General features: G+C 44.0%; 1 protein-coding gene across 2 annotated transcripts in view; it reads left to right on the top strand.

The window, feature by feature from the left end:
• The window catches only part of epha8 (eph receptor A8), a 568,862-nt gene that overhangs the window by 342,825 nt on the left and 198,652 nt on the right, over window positions 1–27,385 (top strand). The window lies entirely within an intron of this gene.

Raw genomic sequence — 27,385 nt, 5'->3', positions numbered from 1 at the left:
CTTCCTCATGAAGAATTTTCGCCCTGTCCGATCCCCAGCCGACAGCAGCTTTACTCCACCCGAGTTCCACAGGTACGATCCTCACCAAAAGGCACAAGTCCGGATTCCTCAGCTTTTCTCCTAGATCCAGCCTTCTTGGTCTCTTTTCCAGTTGAGCCAACCTTCTTGTCCCACTGTGTTGGTCAGGCTACACTCCAGCCTCTATTCAGAGGTACAGTTCCAGCTTCCCGCTCCCCAGCTAAGCTCCTGCCAACGACTGCTGTTTACTGGCTGAACCCTTCAGCATCTTTAAGCAGCTGTCCAGGAACCTGGAAATGGAGCATGTGCAGCTTGTCTCCCTGCCGCGCTCAGCGCTTGTGCCAGGCGCCCAACATCCTTCAGCTATGGCCTGGCTTCCCCAAAAACATACAGAAACAATTTAAAGAGTTAGTGTGAGGGAATCTAGTCGAACAGGAAGCAGCTAAAATCGCTACAACACAGCAACTAGTCTCAATCAGCATTCACCCTCGACCTGGGCAAATAGTTCCAATCATATATACCCTTCCTGGTCCCGTATCCCTTCCACCCTTTTCCCTCATCCACCTTCCCAATCTAATCTTGAATGGTGACAGTTTCGTCCTCACCCACTAACCCTGGAGGTAAATTCCAGAGCCTTCTTTCTGCATTAAAGAAGATCCTCTTGCCTTCTGTCCTAAATCTCTGACATGTGATCTTGTATCCCCGACCCTTCAATCTCGACCCCACAACTACTGGAAACAGATTCCTTTCTCCACCCTCTCAATTTTAAACATTTCTCTGGCATTGCTGAGTGATCTGCAATATTCTAACGAGAAAAGGCCCCGTTTCTCAAGAAACAAATTGTTGCTGTCATTTTTCTGATATCATTTTGTTCAGTTTCAGGTTTGTTTCATTTGCATGCGATTCATAAATCACAATCAGAAATAGTGCCTGGATATGAAAAAGGTTGACAAAATGAGAGTCAGTCAATCGCATGTCATTTAAATTGTGAATTATAATTTGCAGTATTTTGTCATAAATCTAAGTGATACTGTCTCATGGGAACTGGAAATGTCAGGATTACAATTAAGGACTGAAGTGAAAGAGAAAAATTGGCAACAGTTTCGTTCACCCCTAATGACACATTAACAATGATCTCCATTACCACTTCCATTATAAAATCTCCAACCAGGCCTCAAGAATGACAGGGAGTGCAGGGATTTTTCTGTACTGCTTTGGGAATGAATACAATGAAGGCAAGTGTAAGAATATTCACAATACTGGAGCCAAATTGCATGAAAACAAATTACATGGGACATCAGCACTGAATCCTTGTTTTGAAGCGTTCTTGTAGTCTGATCATAATTCTCACTGAGGACAAGAAAGCAATGAATTCCTAGATGTATCTGTGATTGAAACTGCTATTGATATCTAGCTGTCATTTTATTCCTACAGTAAGCTATAACCGCTATTTGCCTCACTTGTAAATATTGACAAAGAAAGTACTTGGATCCCTATAGCTCCTTTTATGAGCTCAGAATGTCCCAAAGCTCTTTATAACCCTTGATCAAGAGTGTTAATAAATTGGCAGCCTGTTCTACACACACCCAGCATAGACTGATCACAGAGTTGTTGCAGTATTAGGGAAGAGAACAGCAATGCTCCTGCAGCTTCTGTGGGATATACCAGGGACCTTAAGGTTTAATGGGTTTTATGTTTGATATGTCTCTGTTATCTGCTGATTGAAACTCATGCTACTAAATTATACGACCACTCTGCCTCAAAGTTGAGTTTCCTAATTTTGTTCCCACATAAGTCCTTTAAAATAGATGCAGTATGAAAACGAGAGATTGTTCTTGGAGAAAATTGAAGCTGGGGGATAATGTGAGGAAGACAGGGCTGGGGTCATTCTTTTTATGTCTATTTCTCTGTCCGAGTTCCCTTCCAATCACATTTAACAGGGATGGGGATGGCGGGTTAGTGGGAGTGAGGGTAGATGGCAAAATCCAAATCAATCCATGGAAATAGCTGCACCTGGATAGGTCATTCAATGTGACATTCACCAGGTCAGATCCCCAGGAAATAGTGATACTCAGGCAAGCTCCATGTCTTATGTTGATTCAGGATTGGGACGGTGATAAAACTAAAAGCTAAACCACAAAATGGACAGAAACAATATTTAGATTATATCAATTTGTTCTGTGCATAACTCCATCATTTATTATATTATGGTGAATATTTGGGGTTTTGCCTGACAGCTCACTAACTTAGTCATTCTTGTTATGTCTCATATCGTAACCACATTGGCAGACAAAGACACCGCAGTCAGTCCTGACTCATTTATCTGCTAGTTATATTATTCACATTCTTTCCTTGTCCTGAAAGATAGAATGGTGCTAGGTTACAGCCCCAGGGCTGATCTGTTTCTGATAACTTGCAGACCGTTTCTCACATGTGAGTCGCAGTGGTGAGCTCCTGAAGGCTGTTCAGCCACAGAAGGCATCAGAACAGAACCTGTACCTGGCCTAACCAAATATACATATGTGCATTTTCCAGCTGGACTCAGTGGATATAGCTAGTTGTTTTGGGAATCTGGCCGATTCCCCTTTGCTCCACCAACCAGCCCAACAACTTAGTTATAGCTGTGAGATCAGTTCCCTGACTCCGAGCAGCTGGATCAGCACTGGTTGGGAGTCAAAACAAAAACAGAATTACCTGGAAAAACTCAGCAGGTCTGGCAGCATCGGTGGAGAAGAAATTAACGTTTCGAGTCCTCATGACCCTTCGGCAGAACTGAGTATAGTTAGGAGAGAGGTGAAATATAAGCTGGTCTAAGGTGGGGGGGGCGGGGGGAGAGAGAAGTTGAGGGTGGGGTGATTGTGGGGATAAGCAAGCAGTGATAGGAGCAGATAATCAAAAGATGTCACAGACAAAAGGATCAAAGAGGTGTTGAAGGTGGTGATATTATCTAAGAAAAGTGCTAATTAAGAATGGAAGACAGGATACTCAAGGTATAGCTCTAGTGGGGTTGGGGTGGAAAGACTAACAAAGTTTTAGTTTTAGATTTAAAAATAATGGAAATAGGTGGGAAAAGAAGAATCTATATAAGTTATTGAAAAAAAAGGGGGAGGGGGGAGAAACGGGGTGGGGATGGGGGGAGGGGGAGTTTAAGATCTAAAGTTGTTGAATTCAATATTCAGCCCGGAAGGCTGTAAAGTGCCTAGTCGGAAGATGAGGTGCTGTTCCTCCAGTTTGCGTTGGGCTTCACTGGAACAATGCAGCAGGCCAAGGACAGACATGTGGGCAAGAGAACAGGGTGGAGTGTTAAAATGGCAAGCGACAGGGAGGTTTGGGTCTTTCTTGCGGACAGACCGCAGGTGTTCTGCAAAGCGGTCGTCCAGTTTACGTTTGGTCTCTCCAATGTAGAGGAGACCGCATTGGGAGCAACGAATGCAGTAGACTAAGTTAGGGGAAATGCAAGTGAAATGCTGCTTCACTTGAAAGGAGTGTTTGGGCCCTTGGACGGTGAGGAGAGAGGAAGTGAAGGGGCAGGTGTTGCATCTTCTGCGTGGGCATGGGGAGGTGCCATAGGTGGGGGTTGAAGAGTAGGGGGTGATGGAGGAGTGGACCAGGGTGTCCCGGAGGGAACAATCCCTACGGAATGCCGCCAGGGGGGGTGAAGGGAAGATGTGTTTGGTGGTGGCATCATGCTGGAGTTGGCGGAAATGGCGGAGGATGATCCTTTGAATGCGGAGGCTGGTGGGGTGATAAGTGAGGACAAGGGGGACCCTATCATGTTTCTGGGAGGGAGGAGAAGGCGTGAGGGCGGATGCGCGGTATATGGGCCGGACATGGTTGAGGGCCCTGTCAACGACCGTGGGTGGAAAACCTCGGTTAAGGAAGAAGGAGGACATGTCAGAGGAGCTGTTTTTGAAGGTAGCATCATCAGAACAGTTGCGACGGAGGCGAAGGAACTGAGAGAATGGGATGGAGTCCTTACAGGAAGCGGGGTGTGAGGAGCTGTAGTCGAGGTAGCTGTGGGAGTCGGTAGGCTTGTAATGGATATTGGTGGACAGTCTATCATCAGAAATTGAGACAGAAAGGTCAAGGAAGGGAAGAGAAGTGTCAGAGATGGACCATGTGAAAATGATGGAGGGGTGGAGATTGGAAGCAAAATTAATAAATTTTTCCAGGTCCCGACGAGAGATTCTTCTTTTCCCACCTATTTCCATTATTTTTAAATCTAAAACTAAAACTTTGTTAGTCTTTCCACCCCACCCCTACTAGAGCTGTACCCTGAGTATCCTGCCTTCCATTCTTAATTAGCACTTTTCTTAGATAGTATCACCACCTTCAACACCTCTTTGATCCTTTTGTCTGTGACATCTTTTGATTATCTGCTCCTATCACTGCTTGCTTATCCCCACAATCACCCCACCCTCAACTTCTCTCTCCCCCCGCCCCCCCACCTTAGACCAGCTTATATTTCACCTCTCTCCTAACTATACTCAGTTCTGCCGAAGGGTCATAAGGACTCGAAACATTAACTGATTTCTTCTCCACCGATGCTGCCAGACCTGCTGAGTTTTTCCGGGTAATTCTGTTTTTGTTTTGGATTTCCAGCATCCGCAGTAGCTTTTAGCTTTTTGTTTTTATCTCTGGTTGGGAGTCAATCCTGATATGTTCTGGTTTACACTGTTCTGTTCTCCAGCAAACACTGGGGAGTTCTGGTAGAGATTTTCTACCACTGAAACATTTGGTGAATACCATATACAAAGTATTCATTAATCATACTGCAGACAGCTCGGTGTATTTAAGGGTGATAACAGGAATCTCTCGAGATTGAGGTGAGCGTCCATTTGATCTCATGTTCATTTTCATGAATGAACTCGGACCAAGTTTATGATGGAGCCTCAGGCTTCCAACAACCACCATTCATGGAAAAAGAGAATGAAGTGTGGTTTAAATGGCGACCAATTCTCTATTACCCATTTTTGCCTAGCAGAACCATCATGTTAGGCTAACGCTCACTTTCTTTGGCCAGATCACATGGCGAGTGAGGAGGAATTTGTACAGTGAGGCCTACAATGCTGGTAAGGAGTCCTCAAGTGCCTTCCCTTTACTGGCATTACTGCCTGCCGAATACAAGCGAGGGGCTCCAGTCAATCTCTTTCCAATCCTCTCCGTATACCAGGCTGCCCAGTGGTAGCTGGCATTAGGTCCCAGGGAGTAATGGTAAATTGCCCCAATTGAGACAGAGGGCCCAACATCTCCCTTTCCTTCCAGTCAGCACTCACCCACTGAAAGCCTTTCCATGGAACAGCTGCCTCAGTCTTGGGGACACTTCCATGCCCTCAAGGTCCCTCACCGTTCTTTTAGACAGGAGCAATACACTAGACATTCCACTCCTGCACTGAGGAGCAATGGACATCGAATAGCCCCGACCCAAGGCAATGGGTTGAGGTGGGGTGGATTCGAAGGGGTGAACAAAAGTGTAATCTTACCAGGACACTGAAGAGAATTTGTTCAGTAACGGAAAGGAACTGAATTATGATGTACCTGCATGGGAGAAAAGTAAGTCATAGAACACATGTCAGTGTTAAGAAATGATCTCTACTGTATCAGGAATAGTACATCCAATTAATGCCCCGACCTTCTCCCCTACCCAACAGATAAAAAATGACTAATAAGAAAGTCAAGGCAAGTGAAGATAAAGATGACAAAGTTACTTATTCAACATTCACTGCTTCCTCCCTTGTCCCCATTGCTGCATGTCTAACTTGGTCCTGGATTTCTGATGCTGTTCTTTAGTGATCCATCCTGATTTCCCCTCATCCACCCCCTCCCTCACTTGATGGGGAGTTATGGTTTTCAGCTTTCTTTTCATGGTGCAGTGTGTGAGGAGTCACTAACAGAAATATGCACACACATGTACTACAATAGGATCAGCATCTTACACAGTCATGCAAGTCTGTTCACATATATCGGCCTGCTTATTTGCTAATATAGTAGGATAAAATTTACATAATAGAAACAGGTTGTTGGGTTCAACACATGCCAATGTTTGTGCTCCGCACAAGCTGCCTCCCCCCATTTTTCGTCTATTGCTACCAACATAGGCTTTGATTCCTTTCTCCGTAGCTTCTCCTCAAATGCAACTATGGCAGTCATTCCCTTGTGACAAGAAGCTCCACATTCTCACCACACTCTGGTAATGAAGTTTCTCTTGAATTCCCGATTGGATTTATTAGTGGCTATTTTATATTTATGGCCCCTAGTTCTGGTCTCCCTGCCAAGTGAAAACATCTCTGTGGGAGAGCAGGTTTGCTGAAATAACCAAGACTTGGCAGGGCTGGGTGAGTGCAGCATTCATGCCACAGGACCAATGAATATCAAATATGCAAACATCACTTTACAACAACTATGAAGTCATTACTCCAATGAAGCATATGTCATTCACAGCAGCAATTTCTTTCCGAATTCAACTTAACACATCCCCAAGGATTAATATTTTCAGGGAAGGTATTTTTTCCTTCACTGTGACATAAGCGAAAACTGCCAGAATTCCAATCAGAACTATCTATCCTCAGAACTATCTATCCTCAGCCTATCAGGAACATTTCATGTAGGTTTGTATTATTCACTATTTTTCTGTAAAATATTTATGACAATATTTAATAACGTACACCTTTGGCAAATGGCTGATAATGTGAAATAATTTATACTTTCCTAAAGCAGATTATTAAACAAAAACTAAAATAATAGTACATGAAACTTGCATTTGATATTCCTTAGATTGGAAGAGTCTTGCCCAAAACCTAGTCAGTACCGAGGGAGCGCTGCACTGCCGGAGGGTCAGTACCGAGGGAGTGCTGCACTGCCGGAGGGTCAGTACCGAGGGAGCACTGCACTGCCGGAGATACTGTTTTTATTCAGATGAGGTATTAGCCTTCATTTCCCCTTGGAGATGGATGTAAAGGATCTCATGGCTCTATTTGAAGAACAGGGGAGTTCTCCCTGGTGTCCTGGTAGATACTTATGCCTCAACCAATAAGCAGAATACACCATCTTTCTCGTTGCTGTTTATGGGATATTACTGTGGGATATTACTGTGCACCATGTTAAACAATTTGCACACAGCAAGATCCAAAACAAAACAGCAGTGACAGAAGTGACCAGATAAACTAGGCTGAATTTCATTGGCAAAGAAGCCCCCCCAACCCTCACATGACCGAAAGCAGAACCTGCCCCCATGCTGGCGAGTAGCAGGATCCTGGGGTGGCATTTTACCAACACCAACCAATTAACATGCTGCCGTCCAATTGAGAACAGGCCAGAGGGTCAGCAGCAACTCTGTAGCTGCAGGGGCAGCCAATGCCACTGGGAGGACTCTCCTTTGGGCATGGAGCAGCCATTAATGGCAGCTTGTCGTCTATCAACATAGCAGCCCCTCCTGACGCCAGTAAGTTACTGGCAGGTGCAAATGGCTCAATTCGATATATATGTGCGTGCACACACTGATTTGGGAAGCTTTATGTTACAAATCTAATGTGGTTTGTGGTAAAAGCTGCTTGCCTGTGGACACAAAGGGATCCTTATTGAATTGTTTACCTGGGGTGACAGACACAGGCAGGGCTGACTGTCTCCAAGTCAGTTTCTTCTAATCCAAAGAATTACAAACTTTTCTCTGTCTTTAGTAGGAAGATGTGTCTGCATGTGAATGTAGGGACGGAAACACCTTATAAAAGCTTTGAACTTGTCTCAACGCTCACTAACATTCCAGAGTTGCTGCCTCATGAAGAATCCTGTTACTCTGATGTGACACCTTTGTTGAGTGATTGAAAAATCACCTCATCCTCTAAATCAGGTTGTTTGCACCACATCAATAAAATGTGACAGTCAGCAACATTATCAGTTTAGTCAGGAAATAATGACTTAATAGTGCATTAAACTAACATATCATGGCATAGGATTATTTGGTATTCACTGTCTATTATCTTTGTGGCATCACAAAAATTAATGCAAGGCAGCCATATAAAAACAGGCAATATTTGCAGCATAGTGAAGCTTTAATGCAAGATTCAAAACAGTTAAGGCAATATAATACAGAACTGTATTCATACAGATAAATATATTTCCATATACGTGCATGGAGGATTTCCATACAACAAGTTGTGCCACTGTTCCTCCTCTTCCAGGCACCATGCCCGAGGAGGGCATTAGTGACCATGGACTTCCACTGGATTGCCCATGATTATGCTTGGCAAGGTATTGCAGTGGTTTGCTGTTGTATTCTGCAGTATGCCTAACCAGGAAACTGTCCCGCTCTTACCGCCTGTCATCAGGCATATTGGAAGGATTTACAGGCTGATAGTCAACCTGTTTGGCCACGTTATGAACACACCTTCCATGGTCATCAAGTCATGAAGTGTGACTCGAAACTAGAGCTTCTGGCCCAGAGGTAGAGACGCTACTCACTGCGCCAGAGCACCTCCCTGCACCACTGTTATGCCATTAAAAAGATTTGTGCTCAAGCAAGATGTTTAGACGAGTTTTTATGGGTCACTATTGGAGTAGCAATTGGCATAAACCCTATGTAAAGCAGGTATAATTAGCCGAGGTCTTTAACCTTTAATGAAACTGCAGATTTCAGTCGGAGACTGGGAGACAGCCAGCCGAAGGAGGAACAATGCTGGGCTCAGTTACCTGACTCAGAACTTCACACAGCCTCAATCTTTCCCTAATACTTCAAGACAGTTTACAACAAGACAAACAAGGCAGTGAGCCATGGCACCTTGACACAGGACAACACAGGATATTTCTGACTCCAATCTCCCAATTTCTCCTTGAGAAAATCTATTTAAGGGGACACAGACTCCAGGGTGTGCGCACACCAACCAACCTGCCAGGGATGTCACTCATGCCTTTGGAGGGAGGTGGTACTGGTAAACAATACCAACTTTTATCACTCCCAGGACTGCCAAGCTGTGTCACATGATGTTCATTGACTTCACTAGGGTGGGCAGGAGCAAGCCTTTAGTGTTATGGTAGCATGTCCTTGACCGAGTGGAATCTAGAATTCTGGTTCCAGTGGGACTCTCGCATCTGTTAGGTCTGGATGACACCCCCCCCACCACTCCCCCGCCCCTCCCCCCACTTCATCATATGGGTTCAGAGAGCCTATAAACCCCACCATATAGGACTCACCTCTCTATTGGCTGGAATACAGGTCATTGCGGTTTAGGAAGGAGTGTTTACAACACGGTCTGTCAGACGGTTAATCAGCTTGTGAATCCTTCCACTAATTCACATGTTTCATCAATGGAAAAGTGTTAACTTATATAAACAACCACAACAGTCAAGCTAACATGCCAGACATTTTCCCTTTCCTCACTCAGCCTGAAATGCATCATCACTTAAAGGAACATTTGTACAACTAACCCTTCACACTGCTCTCAGCCTAAGGAGGGCTCTAACTTTCACTGTGGCTACACATCCCCCTAACAGCAATTGCTTACAGGCAGAGCCCAAAAACCTTATCTTCCATTAACAGCAGCGTACATACTCCTATTTCTCTTCCTTCAGCTAACCTACATCTCACAGTCCTGAACTGCTGGCTTTCCTCTAATATACTAGTTCTTGCAAGATAAAATGACTTAGCGGAGAAAAACCACTAGAAAGGACCTTTAAACTCCTCATGCTGTACAAGGAGAAGGCAATGTAGTTCACGGGCATCACAGAATCCACGAGTGAAAGTTTCATTGTAATGTGAAGCAGGTAGGAACAGGAGTAGGCTTTCAGCCCCTCAACCCCATTTTCCATTGACAATCTTGCCAAACAAAAACCTATCAACGTCAGTCTTGAAAATTTCACTTGTCTCAACATCAACAATATTTTGGGGAAGAGGTTTTCACTACCTCACATGAAAAAGCGCTTCCTGATTTCACTCCTGAATGACTTAGCTCTAATTTTAAGAATTTTTAGGCCCCCAGCAAAGTAGTGACAAGGAATGAATCGAGACTTCCACACGAAGAGAAGCCCAGACTGTGACTGTAAGGGAAACAGGGGGAAGAGGATAGACAGCTCATAAAAGATTGGTTTTCTGACCCATGGTGACTGTGATATAGATTGCTGTGACTCAGGCTTTGAGAATCTGAGAACTGCACAGTCAGTCAGCCATCTCACTTGTCAGAGAGGATATGCACTGCCCAATAGAATGGCAATGCCTGGAATACACCTCACAAGAGCAGCACATGCCAGGCCTCTGGTCTTTTCCTTTATAGCACTATACCCATGGAAGCTAGGAGATGACACCAGGTTTCCCAGAAGTCAGGAGCTGCCAAGTGAGAGTGCCACCCCAGTCCTGTGACCTGTAATCGAGCATAAGCAGATAACCAACTCCTGAGAATTTGGCCCTCAAGCCAGAACAGGAGAAGCACTAGAGTCAGAGAACGAAAGGCACTTGCAGGTGTCCTGGGCAATCACGTGCGAATATAAGATGGATTGGCTAGTGACTTCTTGCATGATGAGTGTATGCTCTTCATTATTGCTGGAGGCCACACAGAAAACTAATTTGGTGCTGACGCTGTCATTCATCGGATGAATGTGGTCATGTAGGGACAAAGAGGAGAACGCGTTTTCATTTTGTAGATTGTACATTGCCTGCCTTCTCCTTGTACAACATGAGGAGTTTAAAAGTCCTTTCTAGTGGACTTTCTCTGCCAAGTCATTTTGTAGATTGGCTAATGGATGAAGGGGAATGTCTCCCAATTGAAAAGGAGGGAGGAGAAGGTAAGACTGTGATGTCAAAGGAGGCCTGTTTTATAGGAGAGTTCAGTGGTCAGATTTGCTGTTCTGCCTCTTGCAGTAAGTGAAGCCTGACTCTCCTTTTCTCCATCAGGAGCTGCTGTCCCACTATGTCATCGAAGGGTAATTCGACAGCGAACACCATAGCTGCTCCCGTGAAGCCCAGCCTGTGCGGAGGGGCTGAAAACCTGCCAGTGGTCTGAGCCTGCCAGAAACAAGTCCAGATCAATGTAGGCAGAATGGCCAGAAACAAGTCCAGATCAGTATAGGCAGAATGGCCAGAAACAAGTCCAGATCAGTATAAGCAGAATGGCCAGAAACAAGTCCAGATCAGTATAGGCAGAATGGCCAGAAACAAGTCCAGATCAGTATAGGCAGAATGGCCAGAAACAAATCCAGATCAGTATAGGCAGAATGGCCAAACCGAAAAACAAAAAATCACACAAAATTCCTGTTTCCTAGCTGTTGCAAAGATTACTCCAGATTTCTAATTCTCAGGCCCATAAACTCTTCAGCTGATCCAGCATCCTTAGTCTAACATACCCAGAGTGCAAACTCAGGAAACACCCGCTGGCACTTTGATATATGCTAATGGGGTCAGTCAGGACCTAACAGGAGGTCTGGAAGCAAGCTGGAACATGAGAGAGCATTTTCAATTGGAGAGGAAAATGGCTTCTTTCCAAATTTCCTGCCAAATCTAATACCTGTTCATGTTTCACAAAATGCACTGAAGATAAAGAAATTCGTACACACAGTCAAGGTTTGTGACCTGCAGTTTTTCCCCTTCTAATTCTCAGCTGCTGCCTATTCAGGAGACAGAGGTGAGGTCCTCAGGCCTTGCCTGGCTTCTCAACCACTGATTGGGATACTTCCCTCCACTTAATTACTATTTTTTTCTTGTAAATTGCACTTCTCCCATCCATCAGGGTGACTCTGTGGCTCTTCTGGCCAGTAATTCTTATGACAGGGACGACACTTGGAAAACAAATTCATTTTTTTTTCAGGTCTCACACCAACAATAGAAATTAATTTGGGTTCCCAACTTTAACATTGGTTCTCAGCACATGGACATATTTCAGAGCCTGAAATACTCCATGTAGTAATTCACAATCCTGTTAATTCCCAGATAGCTAAAGCTGCTGACATGAACAGATCTCAGGGCTCAGGGCTTGGATTTAGATTTTATCCAGGACTAAGATCATACCTTTCCAAACTTCTAGACCCAGGAACTTCAAACAGGGTAAACACCTGGTGAGTTAGACATATAAGATAAATGAGAAACCTGATATAGGCTCACATCTGTTAAACTTCTGACAGCTAGTTGATGAAGGAGCAGGTCAGAAGTCAATCTTTGCTCAGCTTTAGGTTTATTCACAATGTGAAACAATACAAATGTATATTCCCCAATTCTGCAATGTATTGTATTTTATTGATTCAAGTTTTGGAATCCTTTTATTGATTTTTGTTTGGAAGGTTTTGCCCACCTTCAGGATAGTCATTGTCTACAGGTTGGGGGCACTTTTTGGATATTTAACCTTAAATAATACAATTAGTGGGGTCAGGGGGCCGTAATCTGAAAAGATATCTATTTTTACACATCATCTATCGCTATTTAAATTTCTGTCCAATTTTTTTCTGCCTCTCTTAGCTTGTATTTCACATGAGTGCCAGCATGGCCCAGTATCAGTATTCTGGCCTAGTCAGGGGGTTGTGGGATCAAGCACCATGACAGGCTGACACTTGACCGAAATACTGAGGAGCGTACCATCCTTTCTGATGGTACAGTAGCATAGTGCTAATGTTACTGGACTAGTAATAATAACTAGGCCTAGACAAATACTCCAGAGACACAAGTTTAATTCCCACCAAGACAGCCAGGGAATTTAAATGCAAGTTATTAAATTTTAAAAATCTGGAATTAAAGGAACTAGTCTTAGTAACTGATTATTGGATTGTTGTAAAAAAAAACCTCTGGCTCACTTACATCCTTTAGGGAAGGGAATATGCCATCTTTACCCAGTCTGTGACTCCAGTGCCTTCTGAACTTGCCTGGAAAAGCCCCTCAGTGTATCAAACTGCGGTGGAAAAGTCAAATGATAATAAAATCAAATGGATCATCCACCATCAACCTGGACACCAAAAATGACAAAGGCACATCCTACCCACTAGCCCCTGCAAAACCCTCCCTATGAACGTCTCAGGACTTGTGCCAAAATTGGGAGAGCTGTCCCACAGACTAGTCAGGCAATAGCCTGACATAGTCATATTCACAGAATTATACCTTACAGACAGCATCCCAGACGCCACCATCACCATTGTCAGTCGCATTCTCAAACCGGTTGTGAAGGTGGCACTGGGACTAAGCTGCTTTAGTGGAGACTCTTTATTGCTTCCCTCAGAGCTTACTTCTCCACTCCAACACAATCACCCCAGTGCTGTCTGACTCTTCTTTTATACACATCTGAGTATCATTAACTAATCAATATCCAACACCTGTTCACCTTATTAACCTTAAACTACTGGCTATTTAACATTCATCAACAGAGCCTATTAGATATGAACAACCATACCTGGATCCATCCTGTCCCACGGGCAGGACAGACCCAGCAGAGGTGGAGGTACAGTGATATACAGTCGAGAGGGAATTGCCCTGGGAGTCCTCAGCATTGACTCCAGGCCCAATGAAGTCTCATGGCATCAGGTTAAACATGGGCAGGGAAACCTCTTGCTGATTACCACATAACCCCCCCGCCCCTCAGCTGAGCACTCCTACATTACAAGTGATGACACTTCAAAAAAAATCTTAATTAACTGTAAAGTACTTTGGAATGTTGTGAAAGGTGCTATTTAAATGCAAGTTATTTCTATGAGTGAATTATTGGATTTTACCTTGTGTATCATAATTTTATTTTAAAAAGGAGTATTAAATAGCTTCTTTCTACTTCAGCTAAAAATCCCAAATACAAATGTAATGAAATTCTGTTCATTAACAAGCCACCAGCCAGCGTGATTCACCTGAGTTTTGGGGAAGAGTCTAATCTATGACCTCTGCTTGTCATATTCTACTCATTATGAGTGAAAGATTGGGAAGAGTCAGCATGGTATTGTACATCAATGTTTAACATGCCCTACAACTGTAACCCTCCTTGTACATCAGAATGCAACCTCCCGTCAGTGCTTCACCAGAGACTGGATCCTCTATAGGCCACGTGTTAGACTGTCCAGTCAAAGGGCCAATAACACTCCCTTATGTCGAGTGTTCTGGTAGAAAAAATCCACCCACTCCTTATATGCTGTTAGAAGTCTGCGATGTTGTGGCCTGAGAGGTTAGTGTGAATTAAACATTTATGCTTGACAATGTAGTCTCTGTTTATTTTTTATGATCAGTTGTATGGACAGGCAGCACAATGATACTGCTCTACATTCACTTCAAATGTTCTGTATTCTGTAGGTTAATGAAGTGATTAATGTGATTTAAGTGCAGCTTTTTGTTAATCAATTGAAACTGAAGTGTTCATGCTTAACCTCAGGACAGTGTGGGAAATTTGAATACAACTGACACTCCTGTTTATTCTGTTAATTATAAATATCAATTACTTTCAACGTGGATCAGACCGCATCAGGCAGATAATTGAATAATGCTGTGATAGTCTGGAGATGGTGTACAAGAGTCTCTGGGAATGTTTGTATTTGTACATATGTGACACATAGATTACAATGTTATACTCAGAGCCTGGTATCTGCTGTCAAAACACCAACAACTGATTCCCTAACACAGGAACCTATCAGGGCATGCAGCACAATGGGCTGCCACAGCAGTGAAAAAGACACACAGCTGCTGCACACACCACTGAAACCTCACTGCATTTTCTCCTAGTCAAAAAGAATTTGTGTTATGAACAGGGGAGGGAGGCAACACTGAACTCTTTTTTTTTGCCATCTGTCAGTAAGCAGAGGTGTTTTAATTTTTGAAATAGACTGTGGCATATTTCCCTAAACTCTTTGTTTGTGAGGTCAATGTTTAAAGTGGCTGTCAGCAAACTCTCTTTAGGGTTAATTCAGAAGTATAGTTTATTCACACATTCAAAGCAGCGGGGAGGAGGGGGGGGTGGTGAGGGTGTAGGAATGGTCGCAACTTCATGCACACACCCAATAGGAAGACAGGAATGAGAAGTATTTACAACTATTTTTTTATTCGTTCATGGGGTGTGGGCGTTGCTGACTAGGCCAGCATTAATTTCCCCTCCCAATTGCCCTTATTCAGAGGGCATTTTAAGAGTCAGCCCCATTGGGTCTAGAGTCATGTGTAGCTCAGATAAGGACAACAGATTTCCTTCCCGAAAGGACATTAGTGAACCAGATGGGTTTTTACAACAATCGACAATGGTTTCATGGTCATCATCAGATTTTTAATTCCAGATTTTTTTTATTGAATTCAAATTTCACCATCTGCCATGGTGGGATTCAAACCCCAGAGCAATACCCTGGGTCCCTGGAATACCAATCCAGTGATAATGCCACTGCCTCTCCCAAACTAGGAAAAGCTTAAAAGAAACAAGCACCACAGGTATAGTAATCAGTTCACATGATTGCCAGAGTCCAGAAAGTCAGAATCCAGTGAGTGTTCCTTCATGGAGGAGCTACTTCAGGTGGGTTCAGCTAGCAAAGCGGGATTTTGCAGAATTCCTTTAAAGTTGATGGTGATGCAGCAAGATGAAATTAGTGCACAGAGACTTGTTCTGCTCGGCAGGTGATGGCAGGGATCTCCCAGAGCAACAGGCTCCAAGGAGACTTAGACTTGATGCACGCTGTCTGGTCAGCTCGGAGTCCTGTTTTGATGTTTGCAGGCTGGAGTTTAAACAGCTGACTGAGTCATGAGTCTAGAAATGTAACATTAAAACTTTTTCAAAGGCCAGAAGCTTAGGTCATGTGATGTTACCCATTAATGAGTCAGTTGCAAGCTAACAAGCAGTTACAATGCCTCTGGTCAAAATCCATTGTTCATCTTAGGAGATAAATTATGGCTTTTAGCACTTCTGTAGGTATAACAAGCTTTGATAGCTTTCCCTTTGTTATAGTCCAGCCTGCAGAGACAAGTTGTCTTCTAGTTCCTGGTTCCGTTGATTGTAATGTCTCCTCACAATGAAAGGTACGAGATTCCACAAGGATGAGGGTTAAGCTTTTGTCCTGTAACTGCTGTTGGATATTTCCAGAAACTGTTGTCAACTAGTAAATCATGTGACCTGTAGCAGTCATCTTTTGGTTCAGCAAAGTCCACTTTTTAAATAAGCAAAACAGTTAAGGATTGACTTAAACAATTTATAATCTGTCTCATGTCTTAGAGATATGAAACTCGTCAGAAGAAAATAGAGTACATGATACTTCACCATTTAAATAATTACACAGATACTTGTGTGAGGCAATTACACTGAGGTTGGCAGAAACAAATCAGTGCAAGGCCAGTGGTTGGAGGTTCCTGCACTTGGGTCCAGAGCTCAGATTGGAATACCACAGTGAGTAGTAATATTGAAACTTTAAGGTCATCCTAGAAAAATCTGGATATATTGCCAGTTCAAATTATAGTGTAATAGGATAACCAAGAAAGGGATGGGGTGGGGGGAGGAGGGGCAGGTGTTGTGGAGTTGCAGAGACAGAGAACATTTTTCTGTAAAACTCAGGAGTGTAAAAAAGAAATCTGAATGTAGTGTTAATGTTGAGAGGGTTAATGTGTAGGACTGTGTAAACAGCACTGCCCATATGACCATGTAAGAGACACATCCAAGAGTCAAGAGGGAGAATGCTTCTAGCCTAGGCAGCGCACACTGAGTCATGTATATCTGTATATGGTTCTGCTTCATACAATAGACTAGTTATTGTTTAGACATATTAATGTCTCAGCAATCATTGCTCAGCCAGTCCAACCAACATACAGCAATAAAGATCCTGGTCTGCGCTCGTCAGGCATGTGCGATCATCGGGCCCGGGAGCCGACGGGAAATGGGCCACTGACCGCCATTTCACACTGGCTGGCCAATTAACCACCAGTCAGCATGAAACGCACACCAAGGAAGGCTCAGCACTGCCGGTGGGGGCAAGAAGAGTGCGGGTGCTGACATCACCATGGGTGCTGGGGACAGCTGCCTCAGGGAGCTGCAGACTTCCAAGGAATAAACTAAACAACAAAAATGCTGCAAAATATGTCCATGCAGCACAATCAAGCACCTGAAAGCATACCTCATAAAAACCCAGTCCCCATATATCTCTTCTTACTTTATTTCCCCACGAACATTTCATCCCGCCATGGATCGAGGTTTAAGCAAAAATGTAAAGGCCGCCTGGCTGATTGGCCCATCCGCCAACCGTAAAAGTGGACAGGCCACGAAAAATCGCTTTTAATTGCCTCTTTAATGGGCTTAATTGTCCGCTTAATTCTCGGTGGGCGCGCTTCCTACTGCTGTGCGCGCATGCCAAGTGAGATATCACGCGAGTGTGCGATGAAGTGGGGACGCTCGCCCGATGTGATCTCACACTATTTTGTGGCCAGAGGGGTCGGGTGCGCGCTAATCTATGGGATGTAAAATTCTGGCCCCTGATTTATTTGAAAAGTGCAATACTGATCTGGAAGTAAGGAAGTTATTATTTGAGCATCAATGCAGCAGTGATGGAATGTTGCATTGTCGCAGATGCCGTCTTCTGGGTGGGGTTCATTTTAAATCAAGGGTCCGTTTTACTCTTCCAATGGTTCAAATGGATGGTAAATATCCCTCAGTACTGTCGATAAAAGAGCAGTGAGTTCTGTTGGTGACCAGATAAACATTCTTCACTTGATGTAAAACAGATTCGATGGCCATTTTACACGTTGTTGCTAACAGTGCTTTGCTGTATGAAAATGAAGTGTTATGTTTATCCTAACAACAGTGTTTTGTTGGGCCTAATTGAGTACAATATAAATGCAAGTTCCTTCTTTCTCCCCCATGCCAGCAGTAATGGAAGTTTAAGACGACATTGTGTGAAAACACAATGTCAGATTCTACAAGTATGCTGATGACCCTCAGCTCTACTACACCACTGCCTCTTTTGATGCCTCCATCACTTATGATTTATCATACTGCTTGTTTGCTGAACATTAATTCCTTCCAATTAAATACTGCAAAGACCAAAGCCACTGGACTGAATTTTTCACTGAGCGGGCGGGCACGCGCCTGACCCACTCGAGCGTAAAATGACACGTGATGACATCGGATCAGCATTGCGATGTCATCACACACTCGCACAGTATTTTGGTCGGCAGGTGAGCGTGGGAGTCGGGTGAGATGAGGTTTGCAACATGAATTAAAAATAAATGTTGAAATGTCATTTATAACATGTCCTTGCTCATGTGGCAGAGTCACATGAGGGGACATGTTTTTAACATTTATAAATTTTTTATTGGTAATTTTAAAAATCTCCAGCTACCTGAGGCAGCTCTGTGCCTCAGGGTACTTTCATTGTGCACAAGCACGGATGTCCGCACTCGCTCTCCTCCTCCCCACCCAACCCCACCAACCCCGGCAGCGCTCAGCGTTGTAGCACATGTTTCACGCTGACTGATCATTAATTGGTCAGCCAACGTGAAATCGATATTGGGGTCCCGATCGCGGGTGGCGGTCAGCTTCGTAACCACTCCCGGGCCTGCCTGCTCCCCACTGTCCAACAAGGTAAAAATCCTGCCCATTGTCTTAGGTTCCCACTACAAACACTGCTCCTAATCACCAACTCCATCCCTCTCCCTGGCAACTGTCTGAGATTGAAGCAGACCTTGGCACCCTATTTGACACTGAGATGGGTGTCAGCACAGATATTGCCATCACCAAGACCACCCACTTCCACATTTGTAACATCTCCTGTCTCCACCCCTGCCTCAGTTCATCTGCTGCTGAAACCTTCATCCAAGCCTTTAGTACCTTTACACTCAGCTATTCCCATACATTCCTGGCTGACCTCCCATCTCGCATACTCCATAAACTTAAGCTCATCCAAAACTTCTGCTGTCCATATCCTGAATCGCACAATGTCACGTTCACTCATCTCCCCTTTGCTTGCTGATCTACTTCGGCTCGCAGTCCAGCAATGCCTCGATTTAAAAATCCTCATCATTGTTTTCAAATCCCTCCATGGTCTTTCGCCTCGTTCTCTCTGTAACTCATCTAGCCCTATCACCCTCCAAAATCACTACATTCTTCCAATTCCAGCCACTTGTGCATCTCTGATTTTCTTTGTTCCACAGTTGGTGGCTGTGCCTTCAGCTGTTGATGCCCTAATCTTGGAATTCCCTGCAAAACCTTTGCCTCTACACCTCTCTCCATTTTCAAAACTTTGTTTAAAACCTACTTCTCTGACAAAACTTTTGGTCTTCTGTGCTAATATCTGTTTATTTGGTTCAGTGTGAAACTTTGTTTGATAATCGCTCCTACTGTAGGTGGGTGAACCCACACCTTTTAAAACTTTTGTTATGACTGAAGCAGTTGGTAAAGCGGATTTATTTAAAAATCCCAGAGGGAAACTTTAAACAACTGTCATAACTTTTAAGTGTTTTAAGTGTTATGTTTGAGATGCGACTCTAAATTCAGGAATCAGACCATCAGTTCTTGAGGTTTTACATTAAACTAATTGGAACATTTAATCAATTTACACAGGTTAAAAATATATATACACATGGCAACAAATTACAACTATCATAACTTTTAATAAATTCCCAAACTAATCTCCATTAAGGCCACAGCAACCCATAGACTTAACTAGACACCAGGCAAAGCATTTTCACCTTACAAATTCAAAATGAGCTTCATTTCACTGTGGAGCCAGTTGGAGGCTTGCAGCTGCCTTTTGACCTTATATTGCCTCTCTTACACTCCAAACTCTAAGTTTCAGCCTGAACCTGTCCGGGTGAGGAAATGGTCAAGCCTCACAATTCTTTTTAATAATTTCTTGTAACATCAATAAACTTACAAACGCCAGTACCTTGCTCCCCTTTTAAAGTTAAGTCAGCACTTACAAATGAACTTACAAATGGCATACTCTCTTTTTTAAGATAAATCATCATCATGCTCAAAAACACCCCATCCCCGTAACTTCTAAACTTGGGCTGCTGCCTCTGAAAAGTTGCTGCTTCAGTTCCTGCTGTTCCTTTAGCTTAGTTGTCCTATTTTGGTCCATCCAATTCCTCTATTAAGTTTATTTTCTGAGAGCTCTGTGCTGTGCAGTGCTGTTGGCTGCTGCCCTCTTCTCTTGTCTACTTTAGCTCTTACTTCTACCTGCTGCTACCACTGCTGCTCTTACCACTGAAACACACGTTTCTTAAAAAAAAAAATCACACCTGTGACAATGATTGCTACAAAAACCCTCTTCAAATCTGTGCCTCCTTACACATTGTAATAATTTCATGAATAGTCCATTAACATATGAAGATGGTTTTGATGGGAAAGATCCTGGTTATAACATCTGGTAAATTTCACTCCAATCAAAAGTTCTCTGAGATTAGCATTCGCAAGGAACGTGGGGGCACATTCAGACACAGTGGCTCCAAATCTGTAGGTGTAATTTACAGTTCTACAGTTTGTCGATGCGCACTCATTGTGTGGTCTGATGGCTTTGTTAGCTGTCTCTTGACCAGCATATCAAAAATGTCACTCAGTGTGCGTATGTCTGGCTTTCATTGTCCTGTGGAATTCCAGGAGGCAGAGTTTGGTCAATTTCCCAAAATTGTCAATTACAAACAGCCTTTCTTTGCAGTACCTTTTTTTGGTTTTTAAATGTTGATTTCTTTTAGGTTGAATGTGTTCTAGCTGAAGGACCAGCAAAGTGCCTTGGAATGTTTTACTAAATTAAAGATGCTATATAAATGCAGGTTTTTGTAAAAATAATGCATTTGCTTTAAGTCAGTGCAGTTCCTGAATGATATGTCAGTAATAAACACAAGTTCACCATACTCAGTTGTCAGTGATAATTTGATGAATGTACTATACCACTGTAGGTCTTGTGGCACAAGTATCCCTGCTTCTGAGCCAGAGGCTCCAGGTTTACCCTAGGACTTGATGGTGAAGGAAGATGCACTCATAACGTGGCCAAACAGGAAGAAAATTGGTACCTCTACCATCACTATACAACATGCATCTACAAGCGCATGTTACCATGGCAACTTCCTGAGTGAATTGTAACACGCTATCACCACTACTCTATTTATAGAGCTACTTTATCTCATTTGCATTCAACACATATTAGTTTTGGCTTTACCATCACCATTTCTTGTTCCATTACACGTGCTGAAGTGGAGTACAGTCTACCCAGTTTTCAATGTTAGGAGTTTACATGTACAAGTTTTAGTAAGTTAAATTGTTACATGAGAACAGATAACAGATACAAAAATAACAGCATGCATTTGTAAAGCACATTTAAGATAGTAAATCAATCCAAGGAACTTCACAAGATCATAATCAAAAAAAAATTATGCCAAACCAAAGAAAACGTTAGGAAAGTTGACCAAAGACTTAGTCAAAGAGATAGGTTTAAGAGCATCTTAAAGAAGCCAAGAGAGATGGAGAGACAGAAAGGTTTAGGGATGGAATTCCATAGTTAGCGTGGAAAGCATGGCCACCAATCAATTCAAGCACTAATTGTGAAATCTTGCTAGCAGTGAGGGCGGCTCAAGGAATTAGGCTCTACCTTGACCCACACACCTGTACAGTGAGACTTCTGATATGTACTGCAGCCTTGCTGAAGTTGCCCCTCCTAAAACATCACCAGCTGGTGTTCAGGCTGAGCAATTGCTCGTACTTAACACCGGTCACTGGGAAAGCTCCATTGCAGTGTCCAAAGCAAGCAATGACACTGTAAGTAAAGCCTCTTTCATGATACAAAGAAATGCAAACCACAAGCAATCCAGTAGTGAGCCTGAGCACATTCATCAGCTGTTTCCACATGCACACCATAGCCTGCCAAGCCAGCTTTGAAAATCAGAAATGTGCGCTCTTCAGTAAGCAGATATGTTGTCCAAATATTTGCCTCAATATTATGATCCACAGTTGCAATAATGATTCTAATCTTGTGTTAACATTTTAAAGTCTTGACTAGGGCCAGAGTTTACATGGAAAATTACCAATGTACAGAGTATTTAATAAGCAAATCCTTCAAGCAAAAGACAATGTGACTAAATTGTGTTGATTAAGTTGTCAAAGCAAACACTCATTTACACTCCCTCTCCCCCACTGCAGCTTTTAAGGTAATGCAGTCATTATTTTATGAATTATGCAGTAGATACACAGAGATCAGAGGTAATAGGTTTACTTGGAAAATGCAATGATCATAGGTCGCCCAACACTGATAATTATTATGAAAGTAGTTTTTCTATCTTCAATTTCATATAATTGACACTTAATAATGCAAAGCTCTCTTTTTCCATGCAAAGTATCCTGATGAGTCTTTAATGCAATTGTTCTACCTCTTGTATTCTGCAAGTGTGATTAATTGAAACTGTTTTTTGATATCTCCAGTTGATTCAGCTCGACGAGTCATACCGACTCAAAGCGTTAACACTGTTTCTCTCTCCACAGATGCTGCCAGACCTGCTGAGCTTTTCCAGCATTTTCTGTTTTTATTTCAGATTTCCAATATCTGCAGTATTTTGCTTTATTTTAATGGTTAAAGGGACATTCACTCATCCCTAATTTGGGAACTGCTTAAACAACTTAGGGTGTTATTAAATAACAACCATGCCAGTTAGAATGAAGTAAACAGCATCCTCTCAGAGCCTCTCATCCAGTCACATTTCTGAAGTGCTTAAACATTGAGGCCTTGGTTAGAGATTTCTCATGTGAGCTCAAACTCGATAGTATCTCCATGACAATGTTTCTGGAATGAGAGGGTGATAATGAGGCAATGATCAGTTCGATACCCATGAAGAATTGGAAGGAGTCGGATTGGAATTGAAACATGACCTCAGTCACACAACTTTATCAGTTCGCAGCTCCTCAAACCCCTGAACTTTATTGACCAACATGCACATTCCAGGTTCTGCGCAGCTTTACAATGTCACATGATCTCGGATACCTCAGTGGGTAAGAAAGAGCCTTGAGCCAATCAGATTCTGGTGATCTCAGGCTCCATCCTCTGTGCTGGGGGTGGGAGGTTAGAGGTGCAATTGGCCTCAGCAGCCCAGGGTTAGCATGGGCAGGATTCCCAGCTCCTGCTGGAAAGTGCATTTGAGTCAAAGTAAGTTGAAGAAAGAATAGGACTCTGTCCATCTGGCCCTTTGTGATCAAATAGCCTGGTAGTATTCAGTGCCCAGGTTATCAGAGTGAGGCATTGGGGCCTGTGGAACTGAATCCCATCCTGGATTACTTCTTCAGGGAAGGAAGTCCAAAAATTAAGGAGAATACATTCCCTCAATCCTCTGGCCTTTTAGAAAGTTTTGAGGGTGTAGAGCTGAGGTTTCCTGTATTGCGTTACTACCCTACTTTCCATTATGGTAACAAGGCACTGAGTAACTATCAACTTTTTTATGTATGTGTGCCAAGATTACTTCTGCTCCTTCCTCTGAAGGCAGACATAGACAACAAAATTCATCATCACCTCCAATGTGCCAGCTCAGCCTTCAGCAGACTGAGGAAAATAGTATGTGTGGAGCAGGATCTCAAACGCAAGGCTAAGGTCATGGTTTACTGGGCAGCAGCGATGCTCCTGTATGCTTCAGAGACTTGGACAACCTACAGCAGGCACCTCAAAGTGCTGGAGAAGTACCACGAGCAGTGCCTTTGCAAAATTCTCCAAATTGGCTGACAAGAAAGATGTTCCAATAGCAGTGTCCTCAACCAAGCCATTGAAGCACATCACTCAAAACCAGCTTCGCTGGGTGGGACATGTGGTTCCCATGCCTGACACCAAACTCGCGAAGCAACTACTCTACTCTGAACCTGGTCACAGCAGGAGACTCCCAAGAGGACAGCGGAAATGTTTTAGGGATGTTCTCAAAGCACCCCTGAAGAGGTCAAACATCCCCGCCAACTCATGGGAGACCCTGGCTTGTGACTGAGCAAAATGGAGAAGGCTCATTTGGGAGACACTGAACACACCGAGAGACTTCACCGGGAACGCACAGAGGCAAAGTTGAGGTGTCGGAGGCACAAACCTCCAAACAACTCATCTACCCAACCCTCTAAGCTCCACCTGCCCCAAATGTGGCAGAATCTGAAGATCACCCATTGGGACTTATCAACCATCTCAGAACCCATTGAACCAGAGTGGAAGCAAGTCACCCTCGATCCCGAGGGACTGCCTAGGAAGAAGACCTGTTTCAACTTATTTCTTCCCTTCTCTATCTCCACCCAGCAAACACTAACCTTGCCTGTAAGGACTTGCTGCGTGGGTGCTGCCTATTTCACTCTGATATTGCCCACTAGGCATTGCATGGGAGAAGCCTATGATGTCTCTCAGCCCAGTTTTCCCTCACTTCCTCCCTGCAAGGTTGAGCACATCCCCCTACAACAGGACGAATCCAATAGCTCAAGGAGTGGAGGATTGTGACTTGTGCTTCATCATGCAGTGGGACAGTCGTGTTCAGTGAAAGAAAACATTGGGCAAAATGTTACATTCCCCTGCCAGCGGGTTTGTAGGTGAGGGTGACCATAAAATTGGTTGGATGGCAATTTTACGCTTGGACGGGTGAGGCGTAGGCTGGTTGTCTGGCCCTTGCATCAATTGAGGCCCTTAAGTGGCCAATGATTGACTATTTAAAAGTCATTTCCTGCCTAGCCTCAATTTTCAGCCGGGCAGGAGGAGTCTGGGGCAGGGTGAAGCCCAAAGATGAACTGTGTTCAGGCCTTGGGCCAGAAGGCGGTGGGGGGGTGGGGGGGCGGGGGGAGGGGGGGTGCGGGATGGGCGCCTCCATCTGCCACCCCTTTTAACATCAAGCACCCCCTCAAAAGGCCTGACACCTGCTGGGCTCCCTCCCCCCCCCCCCACCCTGGCCTACCAACACCCCCACCCCCCACTGCCCATACCTCTGGGTCTCACCTCACCAGGATTTAGGTTCTGGGGGCTGCTTGCAGTCCCAGTCCTGTCCACTGCAGCTTAAAGTCATAGAGTCGTAGAGCTATATGGCACAGAAACTGGCCCTTCGGCCCATTGTGTCCGTGCCGGCCATCAAGCACCTATCTATTCTAATCCCATTTTCCAGCACTTGGCCCATAGCCCTGTATGCTTTGGCGTTTCAAGTGCTCATCTAAATACTTCTTAAATGTTGTGAGGATTCCTGCCTCTACCACCCCTTCAGGCAGTGAGTTCCAGATTCCCACCACCCTCTGGGTGAAAAACGTTTTCCTCAAATCCCCTCTAAACCTCCTGCCACGTACCTTAAATCAATGCCCCCTGGTTATTGACACCTCCGCCAAGGGGGAAAAGTTTCTTTCTACCTACCCTATCTATGCCCCTCATAATTTTGTACACCTCTATCAGGTCCCTCCTCAGCCTTCTCTGCTCTAAGGAAAACAACCCCAGCCTATCCAGTCTCTATTCATAGCTGAAGCGCTCCAGCTCAGGCAACATCCTCTGCACCCTCTCCAGTGCAATCACATCCTTCCTATAGTGTGGCGACCAGAACTGCACACAGTACTACAGCTGTGGCCTCACTAGCATTTTATACAGCTCCAACATAACCTCCCTGCTCTTATATTCTACGCCTTGGCTAATAAAGGCAAGTAACCCATATGCCTCCTTAACCACCTTATCTACCTGTGCTGCTACCTTCAGGGATCTATGGACATGTACACCAAGGTCCCTCTGATCCTTTGTACTTCCTAGGGTCCTACCATTTCATTGTGTATTCCCTTGCTGCGTTAGTCCTCCCAAAATGCATCACCTCACACTTCTCAGGATTAAATTCCATTTGCCACTGTTCTGCCCATCTTACCAGCCCATCTATATCGTCCTGTAATCTAAGGCTTTCTTCCTCACTATTTACGACACCACCAATTTTCGTGTCATCTGTGAAGTTACTGATCATACCTCTATGCTCACGTCTTGGGGGCTGCAGGGACTAGAGAGCTACCAGCCAATCAGATTGCCTGGCAGCTCTCTGAGGTGAGACTTTCTCGCGAGTGAGGGGTGGAAATCCCGTCTCCTGCTAATTAACGCTTGTTGGAGCATGAAATGGCTGCAGAGCAGGCAGTATTGGCAGGGATGTGTTCTCTGCTGACTCTTGGATGGTGGGGAGGGAAACCTTGCCATCCTAAAAACCCTGGCCATTTGAGAAAGGAACTCTCCCAACTGGCGCCTGGCTCTTGTTTGGTTTGCGGGAAGGCGGTGAAAGTATAACGTTGTTTATAACTGGTGCTTCAGTCTGTTTCCTGATGTTCCCATGGAGAAGAGGGAGCTTTGTACATCCACACAACACAAATCAAACAGCCAGCGATTATCCCCCCGTCATTTTGAGTTGTTTTTGAAGTTTCAATTCTTTTCATGAATAATTGATCTGCAGATTGTAAAAACAGAACCCAGACAAGGACCACTGATCTCCTGTTATTAGTCTCCAGCCCAGGTTCAGAGATATGCAACTCGCAATGTTTCAAAGCAAAAAGAAACCTTTCCAACTTTGCACTGACCACGGCAGCTATTTTCAGGTCATAACTGGCACAATCAGGAACAAAGCCTTATCTCATCACTACAGTTACTGGTTCTGTCACAAACTGTTGGAAGCAGTCTGTTCCTCCTCCAATGCCTGTGCAAGTGTAGCATTAGCACTGCTAGTCGAAAGGAGCTGTTTGATTGATTGTCTTGTGGAACTGGGAAGAAATTTCCTGTTCTCTGAAATTTCCATTACACTCATCTCCATGGTTAGGGAGAACGGTGTAATGCTCAGTGTGGGCTGTTAAAATCACCCAGGTTACTTACTGATTAGAAAGCTAGCTGTTCTCAATTTTTAACTTGTGCAGGCGATAAAGGCAGCCTCCGAGAGCAGGCATTACATATATATATCCAGTTTTAATTATGCTCTTGGGCCCTCACTGCAATTTTAATTGGTGGCCTGAGCAGGAAAATGTGGCTTTTAAACCAGGTGAGCACAGTGAGAAGGGGGACCAAGGCCTGAAAAGTTGCCAACAGATAGGTTTCTTTTACTTCTCATAGTTTTACCCTTCCATGAACTGTCTCCCCACCCCCAAATTCTAAACCTCTGCGAAATAGCCCAGAGCCCATCCCACCAACTACCTGAGAGGTATAGGTAGCTTCAGAACTGTACAGTTTTCCACCGTATTCCACTGATATTCCCCTCATTCCCAGCAGAGAGGATGGCTGCTGGAATCTAAACTAGTTGCAGGAGTTAATAAAGCCTCAGCCTCATTTCTGGAGCAGTGGTTATCCATCTGCCTAAGAGCTGTCTGGAGTTAACGTTGTGAGCCTTAGTGTGTGGCGGTGATCGCTAATGTGCCTGAGCGGCTTCTTCATCTCTCATCCAGGTGCATACCAAATTGTTTAACACCCTTTTGTTTTGTTTTTCTTTTCTGTCTTACACTCATTTTCTATTAGAACCAAAAAAAAGAACACGAATGACAAT

This window comes from Cetorhinus maximus, chromosome 15, assembly GCF_964194155.1.
Source record: "Cetorhinus maximus chromosome 15, sCetMax3.hap1.1, whole genome shotgun sequence".
Taxonomy (NCBI): Eukaryota; Metazoa; Chordata; class Chondrichthyes; order Lamniformes; family Cetorhinidae; genus Cetorhinus; species Cetorhinus maximus.
Note: the sequence above shows the minus strand (reverse complement) of the source record. Positions and strands in the feature narration are given on the sequence as shown.